This window comes from Perognathus longimembris, chromosome 5, assembly GCF_023159225.1.
Source record: "Perognathus longimembris pacificus isolate PPM17 chromosome 5, ASM2315922v1, whole genome shotgun sequence".
In the NCBI taxonomy this organism is placed as follows: Eukaryota; Metazoa; Chordata; class Mammalia; order Rodentia; family Heteromyidae; genus Perognathus; species Perognathus longimembris.
In genome coordinates, this window is record NC_063165.1 from 40,786,717 (window position 1) to 40,812,306 (window position 25,590).

A 25,590-nucleotide genomic window follows, 5' to 3' on the forward strand; every position below is an offset into this window, starting at 1 on the left:
CAACTGTAAGAAAAGCAAGTAACCTTGATGATCAGTCACGTGAAGGAAGTACAAGACCACAGGTCATTCTCCTTCCTAAATGGTATTGGTAAGGTCTGATGTTTTGACGAAATTCAAGTCTTTCAGACTGGAGCAGGAAGAGTGGAGAACCAACTGGAGCAGAGAGAGTGGAGAATCCTCAGAGAAAGACAATATAAAGCATTAGGGGACATCTCAGACATTGAGCAACTAACAGCAGATATAAGGATATATAAGAGAATAAAATCTGCAAGGATTCATACAATGAAGGACCAATCTGAGCAATTTATCTTATCTTCATTATCACCTCAACATTACAAGTGGCAATGGTGCTTGGAACTCATCTTTGAAAATCAAAACCCTGGACACCCTCCCTTGGGACACTGGGGAAAGGTGGTTTTTCTACAGTAGTGGAAGACTAGCTCATCCATCCCTTTTGGGAATTAAGAGTTCTATACCAAGAGTGGTAATTCCAGCCTTGTAGTCTTGAGTTACACCTCAGAAGGAGGAGAAGGACAAGGTGGAAACTGACATCGTCCTTGAACAAGGAGGACCCAAAAATAAATAAAAATCCTTTGTGAATGTTCTGGGAGACTTGTTGATTAAAACAGAAGGAAGTAGAAAGGGGAAGTAGGAAAAAAGCAGGTAAGAGTTGCTAAGAGGGAATTCAAAGCCTTTTGTACTTTCTTCTTGAACATGGATTGTCCACTCACTTGTCTGTTTTGCCCTCAGATACATTTCCAACAAGCCAGGCCCACAGAGCCAAAAAAAAAAAAAAAAGTAGCTTAAACAGACACAGAAACTAGGTTCTGCCTGAATGAACAAACACAGGAAAAATAAGTAGTGCAAAATATGGAACAGACTACATTTGTGTTATCTTCCAAGACATCTTTTGGTTTAGATTTGATTTGAAACATAGACTTGGCATAAAGTGTGTATTCTTACTCATGGTAACCAAAACAATAGAAAACAAAACCATAGGTCAGTTTGAGAGATGTTTTCAGTCATAGAGTGGCTTCTGATTCCCAGTGTAGCTGCCCTGCCACAGAGGTAAGACAGCCCCTCCACTGCCCTATCTTTGGCCCGCCTAACACAGGACTTCAGAGCCAGCCTCCTTTCCATCTTGGCACATACTCAGCTTTCCTTTGACTACATGGCTTCACTCTTCCGGGTCTTGGTTTTCTCAGGGGCAGTAGGACAGTTTGAGATAATGGCCCTTCACAATCCATTTCATTCCTATCCAAGGGTACTCAACTTGTCACCATCTCAGCAGTTGGCTTTGTAACATTTGGGAAAAATGGTGTTTTGTTTGTTTGTTTGTTTTTGGCCAGTCCTGAGGACTGGACTCAGGGCCTGAGCACTGTTCTTGGCTTCGTTTTGCTCAAGGCTAGCACTCTGCCATTTGAGCCACAGAGCCACTTCTGGCCATTTTCTGTATATGTGGTGCTGAGGAATCGAACCCAGGGTTTCATGTATAGGAGGCAGGCACTCTTGCCACTGGGCCATATTCCCAGCCGGGAAAAGTGGTTTTGAGAATCTGACCCTTAGCTAGTTATGCTGGTGGCTAACTCCTGTAATGCTAACTACTCAGGAGGTTGAGATCTAGTGATTGGAATTTGAAGCCAGTCTTGGGGAGAAAAGTCCATGAGACTTACCTCCAATTAACCACCCCCCAAAAGCCAGAAGTGGTACTGTGGCTCAAGTGGTAGAGCACCAGCCTTGATCAAAGAAAAAGCTAAAGGGACAACACCCAGGCCCTAAGTTCACACACACACACACACACACACACACACACACACACACACACACACACACACACACACACACACAGAATCTGGCAGGATCAGCAGCTTTGCAGCTTTAGCAGCACCTTGGAATGTATTAGGAAGACTATTCATGCCTAGCCCAGGGCTAGTCAATCAGACACCAGAGGTGGGGGGCTAAGCCTTTTGCACTGTAACCAACTTCCACGTTTGAGAACTACTGGTCTGTGTGGGGCTTCCCCCCTCCCCCCACAAACGCGGAGATAACTTCTCTCTGGGGCCACTACACCCTCCCCCTTGCCCCGGGTCCTGACTGCTACATCCTGGGATGATGAATGGAGGTCAGAGCGCTGTCAGGGAGGACGGGCCAACCCTCTCTAGCCAAGCTCAGAGTGGGTGGACGAGGCGGGTGGGGGAGATCTTGAGGTTTCTCCGGGGAGGATCTCCTTCTGATTTTCTCAGCTGCCCCTGCCCCAGTTTTTGCACCTTTAATAACAGTGAGTTCACTCTTACTGATTTATCCAGTAGTTTACAGAGAGAAGGAGATCTTATAAGGCCATGTCGCCGGCCAAGGGCTGGGGGACAAGACGCGGGGTCACAGGAGAGAGCAGGGGACTGTCAGCAAGAGGAAAGCTCCTAGGTGAAGCTAAATGAGGGGGTCGGGAAGCCCCTGGGGTGGGAGCAAGGCACAGGACTTGGGAAAATGAAAAAAAAGTTGGAGGGCAGCGCAAGTCTAACACTCAGCAGAGAGTGGGTGTTAAGGGGGAAAGTACATCTGCTTTAGAGTTTGGGGGACTGTTTTCTTTTCTTCTTTTTTTCCAGATTCCTTTCCAAGGCTTTTTCTTTGCTCCCTTTCGCTCCTCCCCCTCCTCCCGCCTCCTCTACCCCTCCCCTCCCTCCACCTCCCCGCCCCTGCCTCCCCCCCCCCCCCCTTGGCGCGCGGTAATGGGAGGCTCCTAAGCAGGAGAAGCAAAAGAAGGAATTGTTTGCGAGTTCAGTCATCCAAAAAAGCTTCTTCCATATGGAGGGATCGGGTGCGCCGGGCGCGGCGTCCCCTGCCTTGTCCTCCTGCTGCTGCCGCCGCGTCCCCCGCTTCCTGCCCCGGGGTCCCTGAGCCCCGGCTCCGCTGGTGTCAGAAGCCGCGCGCGCACTGTGCACACACGCACACCCACGCGCGCGCGCTCTCACACGCATATACCCACAAGGATACACACTCAGACCTCACCCCCGCCCGCCCTCCGAGCCCGCAGCTTCTCCGCCCGGGGCCCCTTTGTTGCTCCCGCGGCGGCCGCCTTCGGCGTGGTGTGTCCTTGCGTGTCCCCGCGCGGGTGGTGTGTCCGTGCGGCGCGGTGCTGTGCGGTGCTCTCCTCATCCACCACGCTGCTCTCCGGGCCCCAGCTCGCCTTGCCCAGGCGCCGGCTGCAACCAGAGGTGAGTCACGTCGCGGAAGTTTGTTTTCTTTTCATAAAAAGTTGTGTTTTATTTGTTGGTTTGGGGAGGGTAGGGGCGGGAGGCAGCCACAGGCCGGCGCGGCCGAAGACGCGCGAGCGGCTGGCGGCGGGGACGACCCGAAGTGGCGGAGCCGGGTCCCGGCGCTTCGGCGGCTCGGGAAGGAGCTGGGGCTGCGGGAACCCGGCCCTGGCGGGGCACGCGGGACACCGCAGCCGAAAAGTCCCCCGGGCTGCAGCCGCCCTCCCGCCCGCCTGCCGGGCCCAGGCGCGCCGCGTCTCAACCTCTGTCCGGCATCCGATTGCCCGGTCGATCGCCCGGCCGAGTCGTGGTGGTTTCGCGCCCCGGGGGTTCCCGGAAGCTGCTGCAGTGGAAGGAGGGCCAGGACAGCCTTCCCAACTTGCCCCGGAGGCTGACACCAGCGCCCCGGAGGCTCCCGAGCCGGGACGTGGGGGCGAAGCCGCACGACGCCGGCTAGTGCACGGAACCGTCGCCACTTTGCCTCATCTAGGGGTGAGGTTATTTATCCGTTGGGGTTTTAAAGGAAATGCGAAAAACAGGAGCTAGACAGCTTCAGAAAAGCAGAGCACCCTTTGCTGGAAGGACTGGATGAGGATGAAGTGGTGGGTGAGCAGAGGCGAACGTGGGATGGGCGTGCATGTGTGTATGTGTGTGTGTGCGCGCGCGTGTGCTCCCACGGCGTCCCCCAACCTTGTGCTCTGGGGATTTTATTTGTGTTACTGTGAGAAAGTGGGGGGAATGAATCCCAGTGAATCTTGGCGACAAGTAGGAAAGGGTTATGGAGAACCCCAGGGCGTCGGCAAGGATTTTCCTTCTCGGGTTTGGAAGGGTTAAGTTGACTCTCAGGTGCTCTGTAAGTTGGCTTTTTCCGGTGAAAAGAGAAGTTTGAGTGCTGGCAGGAAGGCAGGCTGACCCGGAGGTGCCCCAGAGGGTTTGGAATGGGGTGGCGGAGGCACAGTCCCTTGAAATGAGTTGTGCTCCTCCAAGAGATGTGGCAGTTAGAGCTAAGAATACCCAAACCACACACCAAGCGATCCCAAACAGGCATTTTCTGGGTGTGGTGGGGTGTTTTGTTCACCCCCCCCCCCCAATCCCTTCACTGCAAGCCCAAAAGGAGTTCCCAAAAGTTTTTGACCCAGAGTTACCTCTTTGAGTGGACTAAGTTAAAAGTATATTTTGGTTTTAGGCCCCGGGACTACCCCTAAATGCCTGGCACAGGCACGTATTTGTCACCTAGCTCATTGTTATCCAGAATTTTGCAAGCATAGTCCATGTAAATGAGTGTCATTTGAAAAAAAAATTACTTGAATGTATAAACATTTCTGATTTATTCCACTGGTTGGGCCTAAGCAGACAGCCCCAAGTCTCTGCTGAATTTCCTCCCCCCCCCCCATGCCTCTGATTACAGCCAATAAATCTATCATTTTCTCAGGAGTAGCACAGCAAATATTAAAACATAGTCCTGGTGGACTGAAGTGGGGCCGTGGATGCTGGCCCCTCTGAATGACCTGTTTTCTGAACTTTACTTAAAGGGAATCTGAGGCAAGAGCTAGGCCATTTTGAGGTGTGTAACAGGTTTCCTAGGAGCATTTCTGAGGTCTGATAATTGGCACTTTTTAATGGTCTCATAATTGAGATCCAGAAGGTTCCCATGGCAATCTTGAAGCACCTTGGGGTCAGCAGGACAGAGGCGTGGTGGAATAGCAGTGGGGGTTATGATTCTCTTGCCAAAGAACCTCCAGAGTGAGTTTATACAATGAGGTAAAAAAAAAAGAAAATCAAAGAAGTCTCAGTTGCCACCTGGTGCTTCTGCTGATACTTGCCTGCCACATGCAAATGTCTTGCTCAGAATTTGGCCTTTCAGGATGCTAGAGGCTGCTTATACTATAAAGAATAAGGATTGAGGTCTCTGACACTGCCCCTTTTATTGTCTTTTAAGATACTTATAGAAGAGCAGCATTACAGAACATGTTTGCTCTGGTGAAATTGCCCAAGTCATAGGTGATTGGGAAAGGAGTTTGAGTCTAAGATAGTCCATCTTAGACTTAGAGAGTGGGTGCTGCTAAATGATTGGCCAACTCATGACAAGGAGTGTGATTTCTGTTCCTCCCAGTCCCCCACATGGTTCCAGAGATTTTACTTTCTTTGGAGTGCTTTTGTAAGTGTATGGGCTCTTGGCCCTTTTCAACTACTAGTCTATGGTTTCCATGGCCTAAGATGAATAGGAGATTTTACTCGTGAAATAATTCCATTGACTTCCCTACAGACTCCCAGGGTTGAAGAAGAGAGGGCAAAAAGTGAGCCTGGGGATCGGAGAGTCCAAGAGCCTTGAGGAGTGTAGGTTCAGATTTCAGCTGTCACTGACAGGTTTAATGAATTGAGGGTTTACGGCTCTGTGCTTTTCAAATCACAACTGAAGACCCAAGTGCCTTAGATAATTGTTGGACAGTAATTATCCTTTTGGCCTCTGAATAAACAAATACTAACCTGGCACCCAAAGATATTATATATAAGAAGTCTGATTACTTTCCTCCAATCTCTATGCCCCTTACAATCTGTAAAAGGAATAGAAACACAGAAAAACAATGCTATGCCCATTTGGAAAACCTATTTACTTTAACATATGAACTGTGTGTGTGTGTGTGTGTGTGTGTGTGTGTGCAAGTGCAAGCTTGTGCATGTAAGTACTAGGACTTGAACTCAAGGCCTAGGCCCTGTCGCTTAGCTTTTCACTCAAAGCCAGTGCTCCACTACTTGAGCCAGAGTTCTACTTCTGACTTTTTGCTGGTTCATTGAAAGGAAGAGTGTCATAGACTTTTTTGTCCTGAACTGGCTTTGAACTTTTGAGAACCTCAAATCTCAGCTCCCAAGTAGCTAGGATTATAAATATGACCCATGGGTGCCCAGCCCTATGTAACCTCTTGTCATCTCCTTACTTCAATTCAGTAAACATTTACTGGTGAACTAGATACCAGGCTGGGGGGCTCCCTTGTCTCAAGGGAGTGGTTTGCCCTCAGTTTTTATTTGTTTCACAAACATTGACTACTGATGACAGAAATGTTTTTGCAATTACCCACAGTCCCATCCTATCACATGACTGGTTTTTGTTCTTCCTTCCAGACGTACTTTTTACACAGTTGTGATGAAAGTATAGACCCCTTGTCATTAGTCAGCCCTGAAGTATCTACATTTTGTTCAAAGACAGCATATATTATCTGTCCAGTTACTTTGCTGTTGGTCTGGATGGGAACAAATTAAATCTTAAGTGTGCTCCCACATAGAACCATAACACCATACTTTCTTTTCTTTGCTTTTCTTTTATTGGTGCTTATACTGGGGCTTGAACTCAGGGCAAGAGTGCTCTCTCCCTTAACCTTTTTGCTGGAGGCTGGCATTCTACTACTTGAGCCACACTTCCACTTCTGACTTCTTTGTTTGTCAATTGGAGATAAGATACTCAAAGACTTTCCTACTCCAGCTGGCTTTGAACCATGATTCTTATATCTCAGCCTTCTGAGTAGCTAGGATTACAGGCATGAGCTACCAGTCTCCCGCAACTTGTATTTCAGTAATTTATGAGCTGGAATTGTTGTGGCTGGAGAGTAATAGGGGATAGGACTTTTTTTTTTTTTTTTTTTTTAGTTTAGAAATCTATGGTTAGGAAAAACTTTCCCAGGGAAGAATTATGCCTCCTTAGAACCCTCCAGGTTGGTCATGGAGAGAGAAGGGGAGAGAGTATAGAGGAAGGAAGGTATCATGGATCCATCTCGGGTGCTGCTATCTTTAGGATGGGGTTGGAGCTCTAACTACCTCTGAATGTAGTCATATTGCTTCAAAGCACTGCACTCATCTCTTCCTACATCTCCATGACTTCTTTCTCAGGCTTGCTTGGCCTTCCTGTTTTCCTTTTGTTTGTCTACCACCTGCACCATCGTTTCCATTTCTACATGCTTATTGATGCCCGTGGCAAATGCTGCTGACACATGGCTTGGCCCCCATTATTCACCACCCCCCCCATTGTCCATCACAGATCTGTCATATGAATCATCCTCATAATCATGTCACCACTCAGTGTAAGGCTCAAACTTCTGCCAGGAGCTGGTAGTTCACACCTGTAATCTTAGCTACTCAGGAGGCTGAGATCTGAGGATCAACATTTGAAGCCAGCTCAGACAGAAAGGTCAGTGAGTATCTTACCTCCATTTAACCACCAAAAAAAAAGCCACAAGTGAAGCTAAGGTTCAAGTAGTGTAACACAAGCCTAGGTCTTCAGTTCAAGACCCAGGATGAACACATACATTTTCACACACACACACACACACACACACACACACACACACACACACACACACCAAACTTTTCCATCTTTTCTGTATGGTTCCATCTTACTTCATGATAATACAACCTCAATAGGAGCCTTCCAACTAGCCTGGCCCATATACTAGCTGGCCCTTCATTTTTGCTGAGTTCATCTTTTTTCTTCCTGCCTCATCACCCTAGACCCCCCCCATAAGCCTACCTAATTATGTTGAAGCCTGCTTATCGTATGTTTTAAAGAAATATTTGATAAATGTTGATGAATATTCACAGTTGGATGCTGAGTTGTTTTGTAAAATGTACTCATTGTTCATAATCCATTGTTCACTTCAGTTCTGGCAAAGAGCCAGTCATAACTGGACATTTAGAGGCCTGAGATCTTAGAAAAAAATTAAATTCTATTTTCTTATTCATAAGAATGGGTTCATAAAGATTGCTGTGGTTTATCCTAATGTGCTTTCTAAAAAATAAATACTTTAGAACTCTGTTTATTTGTTCAAAAGATGAAACAATTCTCTTTCTCCACAGTCCTGAAATAGGCATCCTGGAATCCATGACCCATGACGTCTTCTCTACATTCTCACCATCTGAGAGGAGCAGAGAAGAAGTAGAAGACATAGGTGAGGTTTTTCTGCTCTCACTTGGACATCTCTGGACTCTTGAGTCAGCTGAGTTTTCTTGGTGTTACCACTTCTGATCCTTTAGTACTGAGAGTCCAGCCTTGAGTGGACTAGGCTTCAGCTTGCTTCTGCTAGCTCAGGTTCTCTTTCAGTCAAAGCCTTTGGAGGCCATTGTAACCTCCAGCCCTAAAGCCAACTACCTCCTCCATGTTGGATACAAAGCATTAAATAAGAGATTTGGAAGCTCAGCTGGTTGCGGAAGAGTCTTGCTTAGCTCTGAGTGAGGAAAGGCTGTGTGTTTCTGTCTCTGTCGGTGGTATTAGAGGGAATGCCTTGTGGTCTGATGTACTGGGCATTGTTTATATCACAAAAAGACCAGAGAGATTCTGCCTCTTACCCTATTCTGAAATAAAGCAAGGAAATCATTTCTCTTTTCCTAATGGTGCATTTGGCCTTATCTTCAAAGAGGGCCTTTGATGCTTGAGACAGGATTATTGGGTAGTAAGAGGAAATCATAGCAGAAAGAACATAGCCAATAATACATAGTCAACTTAATTCAGTTGCCAGAGAAAATGTTGAGAAAATAACAGGAAAGGGCAGAATGTGGGCAGGGTAAGGAGGACTCAAGAAAAATAACCCAAAAGGAGCTGAGCAGTGGAAAGTATGTTATTCTTCTCCAAAATGAGTTTGACAACGGCGGGTCAGAAAGATGTGGGTGATGAAGTGTGTGTAGGTTGGACTCTTCATCCTCTCAACAGGCTTTTCCTGAGTACATTGCTGTGCACCTGGTATCATGGTGTGAGCTGGCAGGGATCACGCCCAGGGCTCCTGGCATTCAGACCCCCTGCTGCTGCGAAGGGAAATGCAGAGCAGGGCAATAGGAATTCTGGTGTAAAAAGTGTTTGCAGTGGGTCAATTAAGAAGGACTTCTTGAGCTAGAGGAGTGGCTCAAGTGGGAGAGTACCTACCAAGCAAGTGCAAGGCTTGGAGTTCAAATCCCAGTACCATCAAAAACCAAACACTTCCCCCCAACAAAACAACAATAAAAAGCAACATAAGCCCAACCAACCAACTATACAAAACATACAAAAGAACCAACCCAAGCAAAGACAGACTTGTTGAGAGAGAGGAAGGGAAAACATCAGGCCAGAGATTGGTCCAACAGTACTGAATGGTTTTATTTTTGTTGTTTGTTTGTTTTGTGTGTGTGTGTGTGTGTGTGTGTGTGTGTGTGTGTGTGTGTGTGTGCCATTACTGAGGCTTGAGCTCACAGCCTGGGCACAGTCCCTTAGCCTTTACAAAACTCAAGGTTAGCACTCTATCACTTGAGCACTCCACCTTTAGCATATTTATTTTTTATTATTATAAAGGTGCTGTTCAGAGGAGTTACAGTTACACACATCAAGTAACGAGTACGTTTCTTTTTGAACAATGTTATCCCTTCCCACTCTCCAAGTTCATTCTTTCTTCCCTTCATTCTCTCTCAGTTTTTCCCTCCCATCCATACTGACAAGTTGTATACTTCATTTTCAACATAGAATCTACTGAGTTATCACTGCTGCATTTGTTCACTCTTTGTCCCCCCATTTCTGTGCCCCATCCCCCACCCTCCCGAAGACAGATAAATGAACAAATAAGACAAAAAGGAAAGAAAACAAAAATAGTAATGCAGACAAAACCTCTTGTTTCCATTTCTTGGAGCTCATTTCAATAAATATTATTTCATACGATCAGAGGCACATAGGCATTGAGCCTTTGTGTTCTTCCCCTAAGAATATCTTCCTTTGGCACTTCTAGCTTTTTGGTGGTTAATTGGAGAGATGAGTCTCAAGGCCTTTCCTGCTCAGACTAGCTTCAAACCTCCATCCTCAGATCTCAGCCTTCTGAATAGCTTAAGATTACAAGTGTGAGCTACTGGCGACCAACTGAAAGTTCTTTCCCCTCTGCCAATAAGAGTTATTCACTGCCAGCCCTAACCCCCTTGAAAACTGGTTTTCCTCAGTGGATGATAAGCTTAGGCATGTTGGAGTCATGAAATTTCAAGTTCAGAGTGTTTTTTATTTGTTTTTTGATCCCATCCTGGGGCTTGAACTCAGAGCCTGTGTGCTGTCCTTGAGCTTTTTCTTTTTTTTTTTCACCTCAAAGCTTATGATCTACCACTTGAGCCAAAGCTCCACTTCTGGATTTTTTGGTAGAGAGATAACAGTCTCATGGACTTTCCTGCCTGGGCTGGCTTCAAACTACTGTCTTTAGATCTAAGTTTCCTGAGAAGCTAGGATTACAGGCAAGAGCCACTAGTTCCTAGCAGGGTGTTTTTAAAGTTTTTAGAAATATAAGACCTAGAATCTCTGAGTTGAACACAGGATGTTGGAAATCTGGGCATTGGATACTTCCAAAACCAGTTACTAAATAGCTTTGGGAGGGAGAAAATGAGAAATGAACAATCTCTTTCTTATTTCTCTCACCCCCCCACCCCTGTTCCTTCCTCATCTATACAGAGGTTACCTGAGAATTCTAGAAGCACAGGCCAGTCTTTAGCTTTTTGCTTTTCAATTGCATTTTCCCTTTGCAGTTTTTGTAGTTAGGTTTGCTGGTCCTGAGTTCATTCTCAGAGTAGCAGGTGAGTGGAATTTTATTTCAAGGACATAAAAGTCACCATACTTTCCAGTTGCTTAGAAACCTCCCAGGCTCTGAAAACTAAGCAGTATTGGGAGGTGGCAGGCACAGGTAGGGCAGGAAGGTCTATGTACTGACTGGCTCCAGGGAATCCCACCCAGCTGGGACTAGAAATGGAAGTTCTAGAAGAGAGCCCTCCCCCACCTCTCCTGACTTTGCCAATATTTTTCCAGATTAGACTAAGCCAAATGCCCTTACTAGTCTGTATGTACCTAACATTACAACCCCAACAGGTTTATTAGGTATGGGTCATAGTTAATTGGAGAGGAAAATTGGGGGGTGCTGGATTTATTGGTTTTCTATGAAAGCAGAGGCTTCCCATAATTGTTTCACAAATCATCTCTCCCACTTGACTGTCTTGCTGTTTTCAGTCTCCTGATTATCACCTGCTTCCATCCATCGCCTTGCCTACCTGAGGGAAATTTAATAATGCAGCAGTCAGCACTGTGCCTTCTTTTGCAAGTGAGAGCACATAAAGTCCTGGAGATGCACAGTTGCTCACCTCTGGCATTATGTACAGATGTTTTGTAGTGAACAAGCTTTATGCTAATCTATTGTATAGACAAGAGGAGTCTGATTGGAATGGATTGTCTATCGTGCAGAACCTCTGAAACTCTGCAACTCTTCCTTGATACTGTGGTGGTCTGCCATCTGGGAAGGTCAGGTCTGTTCCAGGTGACAGCCTCTCAGTCAGGAGCTTTCCTTTTTGTAGGCTTTAGTGGCCAAGATGGAGGCTGGGAATGAGGCCTGGCTCTCTAGCCTGCCTGGCCTGTGGCACTTTGCCAGGGAGTTTCCAGTGGGTGGTCTTTGACAATGAAAGAAGGGGGCTGCCTGAGCTTAGCTCTCCTCTGCAAAGGAGAACAACAAGGTGGCTTTCTGTAGGTAGATGTCACATGGGTGAGGAATCCCTCTGGTCCCTGGCGTTGAGCATGAGTGAGAAGAATTAAACAGGGCAGTTCACCCTGGTATTTTAACAGTTAAGTTCCATTCCCTGATTTGTCAGATTTAACTTGGTGTGGAGGTGGCAAGGCTCTCCCACAGAGGATGCGCACACAGGAGAAGCAGGAACTGTTTGTCTGGGGGCAGGAGGGGGGATTATCTGTCTCACTTGTCAAATAGAGAGGCCTCACCCCCCAGGCTGCTCCTACTCCACTGATCAGGAAATCAGCCATGGACCAGGAGCTTCAATTCATCCCAGTGCCAAGGAGGTTCTCCAGAGATGGAGAGTGACAGCTGCCAGTTTGTGAGCTCCTACTGACGTACTACAGGCATTATTCCTGCACAGTCAGGGATAATTATAATTTATCCCCCAACAATCCAGGAAGAAGATGGGAGCTATCTTGTTCTACAGATAAGAGGGCTGAAGCTTAAGTGATTAGAATGCCCTGGTATGGTCTCACAGCTGGCTTAAGGCAGAGCCAAGATTTCATTGCAGGCCTGCTGACTCGTACACTATAGTTTTGTGGGAAATAAACAAACAAAAAATTCAGACGAGCTGTCCCCCAAAACAGAGCCCCTTCACTTGGGAAAACTGTTTTCTTTGCAACTGAGTACAAGTAAGAGGTAAGTGGGGACATTTGTGAGACTTGCCTTAAATGACAGGGGTAAAAACCTGGGACAAAGCCTAACTGGAAGGGTTAGGTGGGCCCACCAGCAGCCAGACCCAAGGGAAGCCAGGCTTTTTTTTTTTTTTTTTTTTTTTTTGGCCAGTCCTGGGCCTTGGACTCAGGGCCTGAGCACTGTCCCTGGCTTCTTCCCGCTCAAGGCTAGCACTCTGCCACTTGAGCCACAGCGCCGCTTCTGGCCGTTTTCTGTATATGTGGTGCTGGGGAATCGAACCTAGGGCCTCGTGTATCCGAGGCAGGCACTCTTGCCACTAGGCTATATCCCCAGCCCGGAAGCCAGGCTTTATAGCACAGCTGGTGTTGAACTTTGTAGGCTATGGTAAAAGTCACATCTGGACTTTTTATTTTTTTATATCTTAGAACAGGTCTCCGTATTCTTGCCCTTCCCTCCATAATGTCTAGCTAGGTTGTCCTGAATCCTTGCTTCCTCTAAATGCTGCTGGATGGATCTGTGTGTACCCATGATCTCTACAAGTCTGATCAAGCAGGTTCTCTGTGCCTTGGTGGGGCTAGGGTAGAAGCAGACACTTTTCTTGGTTAGGAGACGTGGCAGCTTGTACCAAAAAACACCCTGCGGAAGGAAGTAGTGGCTTTGACAGACAGGTAACTGACAGGAGATGCTACCTTCCAGGCAAACAGCAAAAAGAATTCGACAGGCAGTTACCTGCAGAGTCATGAAGCAGCCCGCTCCCTATGGGCTTAGGGGAGTTACAGAGATTTGACTGCACAGGATGTGCCGTTACCCTGTATCTTGTTTTGATTTAGCAAACATAAAAAATCTGAAGGCAAGATGTGCTGTGTGTGGAGGGCATGGGACTCCTGGATCTGAATATAAAGATGTGACTGGAGTAAGGCTAGAGTGAGGAAGTCTCAGGACTACGTTGTACCTTGATTCTCTGTCCTTATAAAACTGCCTTCCGGAGTGCCCCAAGCACACATTGAGGTGGTACAGGGGAACACTGTTGACTGAAAATATTCCTGATCATCCCAAAAGCCTGTGCTCATTTCCCATGAGTGAAGAAGGAATTCTAGAGAACTGGTTAGAGGTCAGGTCTGGGCATGACACACACAAAGATAAATCTCTGACAGACAGAGCCTGTCTCCTCTGTGGGTGTGTTTTCATTGGAAAGATGGTGCACACCTGTAATTCCAGCTACTCAAATGGCCGAAGTAGGAAGATCACTGTTCAAAGCCGGCCAAGGCAAAGTTAGCATGAAACCCCATCTAAACTAAACCCCATCTACACTAAAAGCAAAAAGATTGGAGATATAGTTCAGGTGGTAGAGGACTTTGCCTAGCAAGTTCAAGACCCTGAGTTCACACTTTCTGGATGCTGACAAATACATGGCATTATATATGTACCACTACAGAGGATGACACGCTGTAATAGCTCCACTGCATAAGAATCCCTTATTCCACCTATTCATCTCTCCCTTCCATCCCCACAAACATGGCTTTCATTCCCACCCTGCCCCATACACATAGTTTGACTGGGGAGTAAGAGGCAGAAAAAAGAGGCGCTCACAGCCATGTGCTGAGCCTCACTGACTACAGCCATCCCCCAAACCTGCAGAGTGGCCTCTTTATCATCTTCCCTTGAACTTGTCTGGCCCCCGGGTGCTACTGGATTTAACCCCAGCTAGTAAACTGTCAGGAGCTGGCTGTGTTTGGGTTCCTGGAAGTATCAGCTGTGTAGACCTTCCTGTCCCATTCCTAAACAGACAGATAGGAGAAGTGCATGGGCCTGTTTGCCTTGCTCCTCTGGAAGTTTGTTTGACTTACTTTGGAGCTCTGGGCAACTGTGGGGAAGCGTGTGCTCCCCTGGGCAAGCATTCCCTCTGTACACCAACATCCGGTGGCAGGCCGCAGTTCCCTCAGCCTCTGTACTCACTGCTTTCAGCTCTGCCAGCATCTGTGTTGAGCCCTGGGAGTGATGGAGGCCTGAGATCTGTTTTGCCATCATTAAAGAGGAAGACCACTTTTTTTTTCTTCTGATGTGGAAGGAAAAAAATCTCAGAAACACTGATTTGATAAACATCTTGCAAAACTTAAAAAAAAATATTATCATAAGGGTGATATACAGAGGGGTTGCAGTTACATAAATCAGGTAAAGTGTAAATTTCTTTTTGGACAATGTCGTGCCTTCCCTTACTCACCCAGTTTTTCCCTCCTATCCCCACCGGCAAGTTATATTGCTGATTTTCAACATGGTGTCTAGTGAAATACCTCTGCTGCATTTGTTCACCTTTTGCCCTTCCATTTCTGTGCCCTCCAGCAACAAAGATAACACCTCTTGTTTTCATTTCCTTGAGTTCATTTCCATAAATAGCATTTTATATGCACATAGGCCTTGATTACACTTTTGTGTTCCTCTCCTAAGATCATCTTGTGGAACATTTTAAAAATTGCCTTTAGCCAGGCTTGCCAACACCCACCTGTCATTTCCGTAGTCGGGAGGTAGAGGTAGGAGAACAACAAGATCTGGTCTCAAAATAACAACCACAACAGAAACAAAACAGAAATGGCCTTCAGCTCAAGTTGTAGATTGCTAGCCTTGAGCAAAAGAAGCTCAGGGACAGCATCCAGACCTTGAGTTCAAGCCCCAGGACTGGCTAAAAAACCAAAACAAAACCCAGAAGTGGCCTTCAGCTATTCCAGAAGCTCCCCGTGGTGTGGCGTGGTTTCCTGTTGTCAGATGTCCTGGTGTTGGTAGGAGAAATTCTCTGGTGTGGTCTGGATCTCCCCAGGTACTATTGCCCTACTTTCCCCCTCCTCTAAAAAAGAAAGCCTGCTGAGGCAGGAGAATAGGGAGGCTTCTTAATAACTGAATTCCGCATGCTTTGAAGGTCAGGAAGTAACAGGAATTGCATGGTCAATGGAGATGAAATCCTAGGCAGGCAGAACTAATTTTTTCCACACGCAAATTGAGCTTAAATGCCAGTGCTAATGCCCCTGGTCTGGGTGGGGAAAGGCAGTGAGACCTCGTTCTTTGAACCTCAGCCAAGATGAGACATGTGTTCCTGCCCCAGGCAGGGGACTTGGATCTGGCTTCCTCGTGTGAAGAATGCCACCCACTAAAATTCATGACGCCCACTGTGGCCTCACAACAGTCATGTTGGGGTTTCACACAGAACTGTGCTGCTTGTCCCCGGGACCCAGCAGGGACCCCGAGCTGGGCACAGCAGCATGTTCGTACCTCATCAGGCATTCACCACAGGGCCCATGGAAAGAGTGGCCTTGCATTTGGTCAGTCATCAACTATTTACTGAGCATTGGGCCTACTGCCTCTTAGACACTCCATATAATCTAGTTTCTGAATATTTCCAAATCCCAAAAGAGGTCAGTCCATATTAGACTGCATTGTCTACCTTATTTCCTTTAGAAGAGTCTTTGTCTCAGAGTTGGGTTGCTTCACATCCCTGTGACAAAATACTGGGATGAGCAACTTAAAAGGAGAAAAGACTTATCTTAGGCTCATGGTTTCCCAGGTTTCAGTGCATGGTCACTTGGCCCCATCACTTTGGGCCTATAGCAAACCACAATGTCACTACAAGGAGTGAATCACAGAGCAAAGGTAATTTACTTCATATTGGGAGGAAAGCAAAACTAGAGAGGGTGGTAGAGGTCCCAAAACCTCTTTCATGGCACACTCCCAATGACCTATCTTCCTCCCACTAGACCCACCTAGTTAATGCACCATCGCCTCCTAATAGCACCTCATTCTCATAACCATAGCCTGTAGCACCTTTGGGAAACATTTAAGAGCCTAACTATAAAAGTATTTAGATCGTCACTGTCATCATTATGTCTTAACAAATATAGCCTCTGACAGTTCTCTCCTAAGAGCCCATATTCTTGGAGAATGTGGCTATTTAAAGAGTTTCACCAATTGAAAAAAAAATGAATTTCATAAACCTAAAAATAAAATAGCTTGTGAACAGTAAAGGAAACGATCCACAGAGACAACCTGACTTGATTCTGTAGTCAGGAAAAAAGACAGCCAGAGCTAGAGATGGTGAGTTATGCTGAGGCCCCAGGAGCAATAGGAAGTAGAGAGCATGGAGAAAGCCTGAGGAGTGGGGTCCTGCAGCCAGGAGAGTGAGGAAGATGGATTCCCAGAGCTTCCCTGTAACTACCAGTCCTGCCTCATGTAGTCATTGAGGGAGGGGTGTGCTTCTTTGGCCCAACATCTCCAGAAAGCCAAAAAGGTGGAGGCACCTTGCCGTGAGACCCTGGAACTCAGTGAACCAGCCTGACAGAGCTCATTGTCTTCAACGAGAGAATATTGGACCTATGGGGCTCCTGGAAGTTGGTGTAGGATTGGGAAGGCTTGATAGGATCTTCTATTAATAAGAAGCAAGTTGTATTATTAGTTTTCTCATGTTTCATAAAGGCAAACATACACAAAAGTAGAGAGAATATCATGGACCTCGTGTACTTACAAAAAAGTTTAAAAATTTTAAGGGTTACCAACAAATTGACAAGACAGAAAGATGAAAAAGAACATATAAATTTCTCATGTGCCTAAAAGCCCAGGAGAATGAGACTGAGAACTTAGCAAAGAGCTTGGCTTCTTGGGGGATAGAAGGTGCCTCGAGCTATGGATGGCTGGGGTGGATGTGTATTTTGAGCAAAGTCTGTCCTATGCAGATGAAGTCTCCCAGCCAACAGCCACCTGTGGTCGTCTCGATGTGGACAGGTGCCAGACTCCCAACCTCTTCCTCCCACAGAAGGACCCCGGTGTGTGTGTGGGGAGGTATCAGATAGAAAATTCTATACCTGTGTAGGCGTACATTACTTTTTGTTTTCTTCCTCCTTCTGCCCGTCCCTCCCTCCCCCTTTTTCTCTTCCTTCTTTCCTTCCCTCCCTCCTTCCCCTTTTCCCTTCCTCTCTTCTTTCCTACCTTTCTTTTTAAATAAAAGGCTAGCTTTTTTAAGAGTCAGCCATGTGTCTGCAAAGGTTAGCTACTTCTCTGACTAGACAACTCAAAATGTGTCAAAGACATCCATTAGAGGTGGGATATTTTACTCTTCCTGTGTACTATTGGCAGGGGTTCAGCAATCTAAACTTATAAAACGTACTTTTGGTTTTTTCTTTTCAAATATTACTTTGGCATCACTCAGGTGCTCTGTGTGGGAGGTGAGGCAGATGCCGAGGCTACAAGGTAACTCGCCCTCCAGGAAGGGTGAGAGCCATTCTCCTCACCACCTGATTGAGGTGTGAACAGAAAAAGACATCAGTCTGGGGGCTCTTGGGTTTGATTCATGATTAGTCTGTGTTGCTAGGGATCTTCCGTTGTGTCTCTCTACTGGCGATTTAACTTTTGTTGAAGTTTTTATCTTTTGATTCCCAGGGACTAGTACTTAACCAGCATTGGATAAGAGTTTGTTGACATGTGAGACAAATCCTTGTACCAGACAGTGGGTTTCCATGGGACATAGCATAAGCGAGGTCAGTGCTTGGCACAACATATTGGTAGGAGAGGAGGAGAGGGATTGAAGATAGTCTGGAGTTGAGAAAACTGTTATCCCAAATCAGGTAGGGGGTGAGGTAGGATTCCAAGAATGAAGTTTTGTCTTCAGATCTGTTTCGCCCTGTGGCTAACAAACAGCCAGTATGCTTCCTGTTCACCATGGCCCACGTGCACCATTACTAGTACTGTTTCATTCATCTTGGAATTGGGCAAGATTGAAGAGGACAAATGTTGCAGGGGATGGGGGTAGTCTTGGACTTCCTGTCTCTAAGTGCACTGCAGCTAGACTGACCTGAGATACTCTAGGCAAGGCTTGGTGGAGATGGTTATTTAAAAGTATGAAATGGGACATTGGAGGGACAGGAGAGGCACGCTTCAATCATTTCTTCAGAGTCATTTGCCTGGGTGTCTACATAGCAAGCAAAGACCTCAGACGGAGTATGCTAGCACCAGAAAAGATTTGGAAGTATTCTCCCAACTCTTACTTTCAGCATCCAGCCAAATCTCTTCCTCTTTGCCTGGTCTTTTCCAGTTTAAACTTCTAGCTAGATCCTCCCCTCCTGTGTATGCATGGTGTGTGTGTGTGTGTGTGTGTGTGTGTGTGTGTGTGTGTGTGTGAATGTTTTAACTTTTATTCTTGGCAGAAGTTAAGACACAGAATGCATTTGGAAGCAGATGAAACCAGGCTGGGTATATGTTGGGCAGCAGGCAGCTTCATTCTTGGAGTGGAATGGCTCAGGAAGGGGACAGTAATGGAGCTCTAATGAGGGGACAGAAGTTGTCTCCTCCCCCCTTGTGGGACAAGGAAGGTCCACTGCTAGAGGCTGATGGGATGTCAGTGGTGTTTCAGAGAGGCCAAAACCTTCTGGTCCAACCTGGGATGGAGTAGATGCCTAACCCTTGGATGGCCAACACTGTTGTAGTTCTTCACCATCCACGAGCCTCTAGAGACATCCTTTCCAGCTTTTTAAAGAGAATCTTGATGGCATCTGAGGCTTGAAGTGAAAAACTTCTAATTTGCACATGATTTAAAATTCCCCCTTCCTTGCTAAGGTCTTCCTGGGTACCACACCTCCTCACCCCCACTCAAGATGTAGACAATCCTGGCCCCACTGGCACAGGTGACAAGGGGATGAGAAAACTATTGTATCTCCTTTGCTACTGTAGAGGCCATATCTCCTTTTCTTTTTTTTTTTTTTTTTTTTTTTTTGGCCAGTCGTGGGTCTTGGACTCAGAGGGCCTGAGCACTGTCCCTGGCTTCTTCCCGCTCAAGGCTAGCACTCTGCCACTTGAGCCACAGCGCCGCTTCTGGCCGTTTTCTGTATATGTGGTGCTGGGGAATCGAACCTAGGGCCTCGTGTATCCGAGGCAGGCACTCTTGCCACTAGGCTATATCCCCAGCCCCATATCTCCTTTTCTAAATGATGCATCTTCTGTTTATTTTTGAGTGAAAAAGACACCTAAAAGTACAGAAAATATCTGGCTAAAACTAAGAGACACTGTGTGTGTGTGTGTGTGTGTGTGTGTGTGTATGTGTGTGTGTGCGCGCACACGTGCTAATTCAGGGCTTGAACTCAGGACCTGGATCCTGTCCCTGAGCTTTTGCGCCTATGGCTAGTACTCTACTACTTGAGCCACAGAGCACTTCCAGGTTTTGGGTGGTTAAGTGGAGATAAGTCTCACGGGCTTTCCCATCTGGGCTGGCTTTGAACCACCATCTTCAGATCTCAGCCTCCTGAGTAGCTAGGATTATTGACGTGAGCCACCAGCACCTGGCTTATAAGATACTTTTGAGGGAAACTTTTTTATTCCTTAAAATGGAGTAAGACACTCAGACTCTAGTAGTAAAATTATTTATTTTAGCTTTAAATTATATGGCTATCTTTAAGTGTAAGGAACATCTTTGCATTAAAACTCTCCATTCCAGCCGTTGCACCTAATGGGACTGAAGCTTGCCTTGCAGAGTTGTTTACCAAAATGACTCCTAAATCCATAGCTGAGACCTCTGCATGGAACCCAACACTTAGATTGCACCTTACAGTCACAGAGTTTGGAAATACTGATGACCAGGCACTTCCTCCTGAAACCCTCATTTGCTTTTTCTTTCTTTCTTTTTTTTTTTTTTTTTTTTTTGGCCAGTCCTGGGCCTTGGACTCAGGGCCTGAGCACTGTCCCTGGCTTCTTCCCGCTCAAGGCTAGCACTCTGCCACTTGAGCCACAGCGCCGCTTCTGGCCGTTTTCTGTATATGTGGTGCTGGGGAATCGAACCTAGGGCCTCGTGTATCCGAGGCAGGCACTCTTGCCACTAGGCTATATCCCCAGCCCTCATTTGCTTTTTCTGAAGTGCCACCCAGGCATTGCTGTGATTTAGTGTTCCCATGATTCTCTTACACAGCTGTAGCTGACATCCTTGGATCAATGCTGAGTAAGAATAGAAGCAAGATGAGAGAGGTTAGAGTAAGAAGGGGAAGAATTTTATTGTCTTTCAGTACATGCTTGTGTGTATAACTCAGATTCCAGGCTCAAAGCTCTGCTAGTGCTTTTGAACGGTATTTGGTGCACAGAGTCAGGACTGAGTCTAGGCAGATGTGCAGAATTTTCAGAAATGTACATGCAATGCATCTGCAGGAGTTTGGATGCAGAGTGCATTGTGGGAATCAGCCAAACCCAACTGGCCTGAAACATGGTAGTTAATGTATGACTCCAACTCTGATATTTTTTCCTGTTTTTCTCAGTTTTGCCTTTCTTTTTTCTTTTCTTCTCTTTCCTGACCTTTTCCCTCTTCCTTTATCTTCCCTTCACTTTCTTTTCTTCTTCCTTTTCTCCCTTTCTTCCATCCTGCCCTTCCTCCATATTCTCCCTTCCCTCTATATCCTCCCTTCCCTCCCTCCCTTTCTCCCTCTCTCTCTTTCTCCCTCCCTCCCTTCCTTCCTCATCCCTCTCTCCCTCCCTTCCTCCTTCCTTTTCTTCTTTTCTTCCTTTTTTTTTGTGATTCTTGGGTTTGAACTCAGGGTCTTGGGCTTGCTAGCTAGGCAGATATTCCACCACTTTAGTCAAGCTCCCAGCCCATTGTGCCCTCAGTATTTTTCAAATAGGGTTTCACATGTATGCCTAGGCCAGCCTGGACCACTATCTGCCTATTTATGTTTCCCATTTAACTGGGATGACAGGCACCCACCCTACATCCAGCTATGGAGATATTGATAGTGATGGGGTATTTGGGTCTGGATTGACCTTTTTTCTGATCTCAGTTTCCCACATAGCTGGGATGACTGATACAACTCGCCTCATCCCCTCACCTAGATTCAGTGGGTTTGGTTTTGTTTAGAAGTTGTGTTGTATATCTATGTGAAGCTACCCAACACACCAAGACCAGCAGCAGAAGCAGACAGCCCTGGCTGTAAATCTTTTACCTGAGCAGGCCACTTAATCTCTCTGAGTCTCTGTTGTTCCCTCTGTAAGATGGAGATGAGAACAGTTTGCCTCCTAGGGTTGTCTAGAGGTTAGACAAGGTAATACATGTACATTAGCTCATTGTCTTACACATATTAACTCCCATCATTTTCCTGGTTTTATGTTAAGAGTGATGATTTCTTCTCATTCTTAATATATGCCTTTATTGCATACTATGACAATTACATTTAATAAATGTTAGTGACTTTTAACTAGCAGGCAAAAAGATGGTCTTTAACTGTTAGTACAATCAACATAATTTCATCAAACCAAGTACTACATGGTCTATTTTATGCAACTTACTAAAGCTAAGGTTGTTTAAAAGGTAAAGGATCTCTAAAGGTGGTTAAGAAAACTATTACATGTTTTCATTGTTCTGCAAAATTCATGTCTGTGTTGTGTGAAAGTGGTAGAATCCTGGGAGTGGGGGAGGTGTTCTTTTCATTAGGAGGTAAATGTCGGAATCAGGTCCAGCATAGTCTTTGATGTGGTAATTAGACTAAGACCTATGGTGCGTGGCGGGGGGGGGGGGGGGGGGGGGGGGGAGAGGGGTACAGTGGCCTCATTTGGAGGCCTCCAAGCCCTGGAAAGATAAAAGTGATATGATAATGTTTTAGAATCACGCCCCTCCCCCCACAAAATTTTAATTATAAAAGTGATGCTACAGAGCTCCTTGGAATATTTCTGAAGTGTTTAAGATGAAAAGTGCAAATTCTCTACCTTCAGAGGCCACTGATCTTAAAAGTTGAGTGTTTCCTCACTGTTCCTTTGACAGCCCTAATAACTACACACCACATATTCAGATGTAATTGTTTTAATTACAAAAGTAGGATCGTTGTGTTTTGCAAGTTGTTTTTTGGAATATCTTCCAGGAACCTCTATGGCCAGTATTTTTAAGGTGTATTTGGTAAAGTTCTCATCACTAATGACATTCTGAGAAAACAAACAAAACCAAAAACTGTTCGCACCACTCTCAAATATTTCAAGGATTTTAATCTTAAGACCAGACTTGTGGTTTTGGGCTTCAGTATATACAAGGTCCCCGTGTTGATAATTTGCACTGTGGAATAGCTTATTAAAGGTTCTGAAAAGACCTGCAGTAAAGCAACCTGATTAGATTTCTGTCAGAGCACTTCCCTAAATTGTTTCTGTTCCTGCTCTGTAACATTTTTGAAAACATCTAGTAGGTTTTTGAAAGTGTTGTCTTAGGGCATTCCTCCCTAATTTCCTTCCTCCTACTGCCCACCTATCTATTACCTTGTGAGAAAAGCAGGAAAACTATTCATGGATTCCTGTCATCAGCCAATTCCTTGCATTCCTACTATGGACCAATCACTGTGATTGCTGCTGGGGATAGAATAATGAGTAAGAGGACAGGCTGTCTGTCTTTGGCCTCTTTCACTGTTTGCCTGCAGCATGCACATGGGCTTAGTAACCCACAAGGTGGATTATTGTCCTATCTTACTATACTGGAGAATGGCTGAGCCTCTCTTTGAAGATGGTGGAGCCTATGACGAAAGATTAGAATTGTCCTCACCCCTTGCTCCTTTCCTTCCTCACACTTCTCCATCCTGCACACTTTGCTCCTGCTGTAAACAGCGGTGCCTGGTCCAGCTGGTCAGATTCCATGTGTTTTGCTTTCTCTGCACGTGCCAGCCTTGACCTATAGCCACTGGGCTTCATAGGTTGGGAGAGAGCAGGCAGGAGATGGGGTGGGGGTTTCCAGCAGAGAGCAGGGACTGAGTGACAAGACAGACTGGAACATTTGCAGATTGGTATTTATTTGAGTTTTAGTGTTTTTAAAACAACTTTGTAATTGAGAAAGGAAAGATTGGGAGGGAGAGAGGGAGACTGAATGCGTCTACTGGAGTGTCAGGGAGATGGTGAAGAAAGTGAGTTTGTGTGATGTCAGATGGGAAAGCAAAGTGCCATGATTCTTAAGTATACTATCTGTTGGTGCTATTCCCCTCTGTCTGTCTGTCTGTCTGTCTGTCTCTCTCTCTCTTTCTCTCTCTCTCTCAGATAAAGGGTATTAATGCCAAAGACAGAATGTTATTGGGGGTATGTTTTCAAGGTGTCCAGCTCCCTAGATAGTCCCTAAAATACAAAGGATGGATCTACAACAAGAATGAGACTCATGTAAATATTCCTAAAAGTGACCTTAAAAGTTGTTTAAATCTCGTGTCACTGTCTTTTATTGAGCCCTTACTTTGTGTCAGTCATTATTTTGGATGCCTTATGAATGTCATCTGTATCTTGCTCAGTAGCCCAATATAGGGCTTTGTTGTCCTGTACCACACCTCTGTGAGTTCTGGGAACGGTGTGAGGGGGGGCCACTGCTCACACCACAGTGTAGTTAGCCATGAACCCAAGAGCCTTCAGTGGCTTAATGGTTTGTTTCTCAGGGCTTAGCTCTTCCTTTTGTATGTTTCAGGCTTCTGTGAGCATGTGTGGATGTATTAGAGTGTATGGGAGGGGTCTGTTTTCCCCAGCATTGGCTTGAATAAGCCCTCAAACTGGATAAATCAAGAAACAGACCAAGTCTCATTCAGTCCAGATCCACAAAACCAGAGACCTTCTTTGAGTCATACCAAGGACATAGATGTGGTGATACTGGATGGCTAATCATCACAAGGATAAAGAGATGCAAGTGACAGCATGAGTGCGATTGCTGGTAAATATGTTGCCCCACTAACAGAGTAAGTCAAAGTCTTTCCAACCCCTGTAGTTCCATTAGTGCTTTGTTTCTACCACCACTACTGCTACCTCTTGCCCTTTGTGACTATATTTTTTTCTTCTCTGTTATAACCTTTCAGCTTCTGTTGCAGGTTATTCTTGGGTCATTCAGCAGGTGTTTACTGAGCACCTGCATATGTCCTTGTGTAGCCTTTGGTGTAGTAGGTAGAGAACTTAGGGCATGAAGAACTGGGTGCCAAACACCAGATTGGGCCACCTGCTAGACAGAGGTTACTTGAGATACACCTACCAGGTGGAAACAAGCTTTCTGACACTTCATACATTCACCTCCATCTCCTCCTTTTCTCTCTCTCTCTCTCTGTCTCTCTCTCTCTGTCTCTCTCTCTCTCTGTTTCTCTCTCTCTCATGGGTTGTGGGCTTTGAACTCAAGGCCAGGGTGCTGTTCCTGAGCTTTTTATGCTCAAGGCTAGTGCTCTACCACTTTAAGCCACAGCTCTGTTTCTCAATGTCTGGTCATTGACTGGACATAAGAGTCCCATAGACTCTTAGATGAGAATACATGTATACATATCTTATGTAGGAATACATGTATATATTTCTGCTACCATTCTTCCAATGCCTTTGCTAATGGTTCTGTTTTCTGTGCCCAGTGATGAGTGAAATCCACTGCTTATATTATGATTCATCTTTTCTTGGTAAAACACATAGGATGGCACAGAGAATGTAGATTAGATTATAAACTCTGTGTGTGTGTGTGTGTGTGTGTGTGTGTGTGTGTGTTGAATAAGAGATAAAAGTCTTACTGACTTTCCTGCCCAGGCTAGCTTTGAACCACAAGCCTCAGATCTCAACCTCCTGAGTAGCTAGGTTTATAGAGGTTAGCCACTCCTGCCTGGCTTGGTACTAGGACTAGAGGCTTGCCTTGTTTTTTCTTAGCAGCCCTTCAGCCCTTTGCAGGGCACCTTGCTGCAGTTTCTCCAACAGCACTGACTCCTTCACAGTGCCCATAGCATGTTCCTGTCATCAGAAATGATAACACAAACAGTAGGTCCATCGCCTTAGCATGAACACTTTTCTTCCACTTCCACTCTTGAATCACTTTTACCTTTTTCTATAGTTGGGGAAATACCTGATCTGCGGTGCTGTGTATTATCAAATTGAATCTTAACCTACTTCCTGGAGAATTCCCAGAATAATGCCACCCTCATCCTTCTTAGGGATTTGTTGTTCCCACTGGGTACTTTCAGCTGGAATCAGTGTTCCTCTGAGCTGTGTACGATGGGAAGATTTGTACTCACAAATGAATCACTGGTTCAATGGATCCCTAAGAGATAAGACTTTATTTTTTAACGTCTGCCTTAAGTGCAGACCTAGGGATTGCACCCTTCTATACTTTCCCCATGCTCTCTACCCCAGCTCTAATATAATTCCTTTTTCCTTGGTTGTTTGGTCAATTCTGAGCACTAGAAAGCTTGGCA

At 45.8% G+C, this 25,590-nt stretch overlaps 1 protein-coding gene across 6 annotated transcripts in view; it reads left to right on the forward strand.

The window, feature by feature from the left end:
• The first annotated feature begins 2,717 nt into the window (after window positions 1-2,717).
• Window positions 2,718-25,590, forward strand: part of Boc (BOC cell adhesion associated, oncogene regulated) — an 80,028-nt gene continuing 57,155 nt past the window's right edge. For 5 of the 6 annotated variants that reach the window (XM_048346615.1, XM_048346617.1, XM_048346618.1 and 2 more), the window contains exons 1-2: window positions 2,718-3,212; window positions 8,097-8,188. The gene's annotated coding sequence lies outside the window, so the exon portion shown is untranslated. Of the gene's footprint in view, window positions 3,213-3,722; window positions 3,744-8,096; window positions 8,189-25,590 lie in introns of those variants that run through there. The other variant, XM_048346616.1, reaches the window with a different exon arrangement.